This window comes from Sinocyclocheilus anshuiensis, unplaced genomic scaffold, assembly GCF_001515605.1.
Source record: "Sinocyclocheilus anshuiensis isolate Anshui unplaced genomic scaffold, SAMN03320099.WGS_v1.1 scaffold907, whole genome shotgun sequence".
NCBI lineage: Eukaryota > Metazoa > Chordata > Actinopteri > Cypriniformes > Cyprinidae > Sinocyclocheilus > Sinocyclocheilus anshuiensis.
Genome location: NW_015546133.1, coordinates 675,087 through 680,638, shown reverse-complemented (window position 1 = coordinate 680,638; position 5,552 = coordinate 675,087).

Below are 5,552 nucleotides of genomic sequence, written 5' to 3'. Positions count from 1 at the left end.
AAAAACCAAGGTACCGTCACAAAGTTCTTGTTTGGCAAAATTAATATAAGCTATTCTGTGTCTTAAGACAAGTTAAGTTAGAACAAGTTCAATAAAACATCTTTATTATATTTCTACAGTAGAGGAGAATAGTCAAACCAAAAAGAAACAAAGAAAACACCATGTAAGATTCATGAAACCGTACACAATGGAATGCGCACATGTGACTGGGGCTAATGCCATCTAGTGGTCGCTGATTTTCTGTGTCTCAGCTGCGCGTGGATCGCGAGCTGTGTGTGTGTGGATTGGGCAAGGCTAAAAGGGTGGAACGAAAGTCTCAAAATTAAAATGAATCAAATAGAATCGACTCAGAAGAGACATGAATGAATGCACGCGTGTCGCCTGATCCACAAATGCACATTTTAATCGCTACATGCACAAATTATGATACTTTAATACAAACTATAACATTTGTATTCACAAATATGTCTCTATTTGAACAAAATGCTGCACATTAATGTAATTCTTAACTCTGCAGACACCGGTTGAAAAGCATTTGTTTCAGTGTAGTGACGCACATTTGCAAATTTTTCAAATCGTGTACACATTAATGAATTGCACTGGGCCTTGTTCGTTGGTAGTTTTGTGTGTGGGGGACGTGAAATGCTGTAAACTGCAAAAATGAAGTCTCAAAATCCAAATGAACTGAACAAGATCGACTCGAACTAGACATCAATTAATGCATGCGTGTCACCTGATCCACATATGCATGGATTCCTTTTTGCATGAGCAATTTATGATATATTAATGCAGAACAGAACATTTTTATTCGCAAACATGTCTGTATTTGTAAAAATCACTGCACAATCATTTAATCCTGAATTCCACAGACTCAAATTGAAAGGTATTTGTTTGTGGTTAGTAAGATACATGTATAAAATGTATGCAGTACATGGATAATTGCGCGTGCATCTATTAATCATTTTGAGCCTAATATCATCCCATACTATTATGCCCGTCTCATGTTCATGAGAGCAAAACATTCTGATTGGCTAGTAATGTTAGTTTGGTTGAGAGTGAAAGCTGTGCTCCTCTCATACCATTGGTATGCAAACTCATGGACTCGAAAGCGATATCAATCAACAAGTTTTTTTTTAATGTAGGACTATTTTTTTCTGCAGCCAAACGCTGCATGCCAGAGATCCGGCACGGTGCCGGAGAACTTTAAGCCCTGACTACATTTGACTATGTAGCCTACATAGTTTTAAAAACAGTGTTGCTGCTTATGGATCTGCTACCCCTAACAGAACGAGAGCTCAACAGGGCTTGTGACAAACTGACCCGGTTGTAGAGCCAGACTCCGGCCAAATCTTCAGTTCTCAAAAGCGCACATTATAAACGGTCTGATTAATTGACCTTGTTTGTTCATTTCACATAGCCTGAAGAGACCATGACATGATGTACAGATATGTAATAACACTGTAAGTATGAGACATGATCAATCAGAAGACTTAAGGCTAATTCAGAGTAAATCCGGAGGGTTTAAAAGAAAAATGCAGCTCTTATATTTGTTAAAGCTCTTACATTATATCCATACAAAAATGTGTCATGTGAATGTTATAGAGTTTACCGGCCTTTTGTGGTCTTGGCAGGATAATGTTTAATACCTCACTTGGGTTATAACTGATTACACCACACTACACTGTGAATGCTGATTTTTTGAAGTTGTAAATAAAACAAAGATTATTGGAGTGTGTACAACTAAATAAGTATGCTCCAGGAATATACAACATTTTCAAGGGCCAAGTAAAAATTTCAGACCAGCTGTATTGACTCCGGTGACCCCTATGAGTTGAGACATGATGAGCAATTCACACATTTACACTGATATTGAAAAACTCTTCTCACAGGCGACCCGAGAGACTTCGCTTATGGAAAATGCATGTCCTTGATGTCTCAGCAACTAGAAACTGTTGATACACTCCCACTGAATGGGATGCAAGATGTTTCTTTACAGCATTTGAGCGTGCTCTAGTTTGTCTGTTGAGTTCCTTTCACTCCTCCACTGGGACAGGATTTGACAGTGCCTCAAAACATTGTGACAAGTGAGTGAGATTGTAGTCTCAAACATTTCGGATACGTTTTACAGAATGGCTGGAAATTTGCTTCACTTCATTCAGCAATCATCAGACTCTACCTCATTACCACAGACATTGATTCACTGGTCCTATATGGAGAACATGTAGGTTATTATCAAGGTAAAAGCGGTCTATGAATGGGTTTTGAGAAACTGAAGTGCCTCTTTTTGTTACGCTGACTGACTACAGGAATTTCAAGGCTTCAATATAATAGTGTTATGAAACTTGACTTTTCACTGCCCAGGCTAGCAGATCATGCACAGATTAAATTAACATTTACAGACTAATAACATTAGCACTTTACTTGCAGTCTGTATATATATATATATTGCATTATAAAAGGCAGTCATAATGTGTTACAATGCATTTTTATAATCAGTTTTATGTTCTTGTAAATAATTGTAACCAGTAACACAGAGGTTAACTTTATCCAGCCAAACCTGTCAATGATCACTCAATATCTTCATTTCGATTTTGAAAAGTATTGTGTTATTAGTTAGTCAGATTATGTTTGTCTTTAATTGTGATTTAAAGACTGGACCACATTTTATAAGTAATCAATGCATAAATTTAGATTACATTAAAAAAAAATTATATTATGATTTAATAAAATAACATTTATTTAAAACATCTAGAATTATAAAGTATAATTTTATATTTAATTATAAAATTAGTATTTAAAAAAAAAAAAATATATATATATATATATAGCTTTATAATGCATTACAAATAGTTTTTGAACACCAAACAGGCTTAAAACATTACATACAGCATGTTTTTATATGATTATAATTAATATTCTTCTATTAATATTAATAGTCTGCATTCACAAAAATCTGAGACCCTCCCCTCAAACTCCAAGCAATGCAAAACTCATGTTTCTGCCAGGCATAAACAGCAATCTCTCTTTTGGTTAGATCTCCTGAAACGGATCTTAACACCAGGTGTAAACTAAGCACAAGAGTGGCAGCTGTGACACACACATCTGCATTCTGCTTTACAGACGCTGGTAAAGAAACACAGGTACATGAGAGATAATTGGAGTGCTGTTACAAAGCAGAGTAAATATTTGAATGCCGTTTGCTGACTAAAATGATGCATTTGAACCGTACTGATTGCCAAGAAAGCTATCTGGCAAACAGCAACAGTGTCTTTTCCAGGATGCCCGAAATGTTTAGGTAGAGCGAGGGACATGCAGACAGACAAAGACCAAGGCTGAAACCTTTAGAAAGAGATAAAGAGAGACAGTGGGAGAGAGGAACAGAGCAAGAACATTACAGCTAACTTGAGCTGAAAAGGTGTGTTGGAGGGTGGGATATAGTGTGAAAAGTGGTGAGAAAAAAAAAAGAGTAAATATATGGATAGACAGAGAAACAGGAGGAAAGTGTTAAATGGAGGGGGTGAGAAAAAAGGAGTGAGAGTCACACAGCTGTCACATCTCCTGCACATGGAGCACGCTTTGGTTCAGCTCCATTCAGAAAAGCCCAAAAAAGCTTCAATTAAACTGCAGACCTTAAACAGCTCAGAATGAGAGAGAGAGGCTGTTATGGAGAGATGATGTGGGAGCTACTGGTGCAGACAAGGAAGCTCAGAGTAAACACCCTGCCCTCATCTCAAAGCTAAGCTAAGCTAATACACGCTCACATTAATACACATTCATTTCGAAAGGAACCAAAAGGGAAGGTTCACCCAAAACTGAAGATTCTTTCATAATCTATTCACTCTCATGTTGGTTTAAATCCTTCCTTTCTTCCAAGGAACACAAAAAGTAGCTGCAAAGTAGAGCAGTAGCTGTCATGCTCCAAAAACACCAAGCAATCCATATGACTTATGCGTACAGTAATCTAGATCATCTAAAGTTATATGACAGTTCTGTGTGAGAAACAAACAAAAATTTAAGCAAAGTTGAATCGATTCCGCTACTGCTTTTCTTATTCTTATTCTGATTATATCTTTTGTATTTCTTTCCTGCGAGTTGTCTTGGTGTTACAGGTCAGGAGCAGGGTGGTGACAGCTGCAGGCAAGAGCAACATGGCGAATAAAATCAGCACACTAACAACACAAGTGATGGATGACGATATTCAGCCTCAATATAAAGTGATTAAAACAGGCTATCGGTCACACACACACACACACACACACACACACACACACACACACAGAAGATAGGACTGGATGTTAAATGACACAACTTGGTGGTGTTACAAATGTATATAATAAGAGTGTGTTTTGTATGTGCACACTTTGTGTATTCTTAATTTGCACATGTGAATCCCATGGGCTCTGACCTCATCAAGGAGACATGATTGTTTATTTGCAGGAAGGTTATGAGATGCAATGGAAAGTTACTAGGAAAAAGAATATTCTAGAAGACAATCAAAGAACTCCACAAAAAAATGTAATTAACAAGAATACAACAACCTAATTTACAAACAAACAAATAAATAAATAAATAAATACCATGGTAACCATAGTTTCCACCGAAACATCATAATCTCTTAAAGGGATACTTGACCCAAAATTGAACCATCTCATCGTTCCAAACCTGTATGACTTACTTTTTTCTGTTTAACACAAAAGAAGATATTTTGAAGAATGCTGGTAACCAAACAGTCTGGAATATAATGGAATATAAATACAATACAATATAAATACAATGGAAGTCAATGGGAACTAAAACGGTTTGGTTTTCAAAATATCTTTTGTGTTCAGGTTTCATAGAGGTTTAGAATGACATAAGGGTGAGTAAACAATGACAGAACTTTCATTTTTGGGTGAACTGTCCCTTTAAGAGACTTCTTAGAGCATTTAAATGAGATCCTGTATTAATTATGGTTTTACTGTACAAAACAATAACTGTATTGTATTTTGGTGGAAACTATGGTGGTTGCCATGGTAACATTTATTAAGGGTTATTGTCAGAAAGCTTGAGGAGGAAACAATGAATTCCTTGAGCTGACTATTATTATGGAGGATGTTAGGGATAATATCAGACAATGAGATTATGCAGTAACACGGTCATTATGAAAATAATTCTTGGGAAACTACAGGGCTAGTCCCGTTGCCATGACAACCCTATCTCACAGACTGCTGGAGAACTCTTTCTTCAGTGTGTATGTGTGTAAAGGTGAGGCAACAGCCCGACTGTCCCGATCACTGCTCAATGTTTATTTTTTTTTCATTTTCTCTGTTCTAAGACACTTTATAGGTGAAGAGGACAACGGAACATATAAATAGGTCCATTAGGTAAATAGGTGAGATTTACTGCTGAGTTCTGACAAGTCATTGAACAGGTAATGTCTACTCCCTGGATATGGTGGCTGGGATAGAAACAGGTGATTAATGCCAGTTTGGGCAGCTCTGCAGCCTGCACACACACACAGACTTGAGGTGGAGCATGCTCACTAAAATGTCCTCGGCTGTACTTTGCCTATA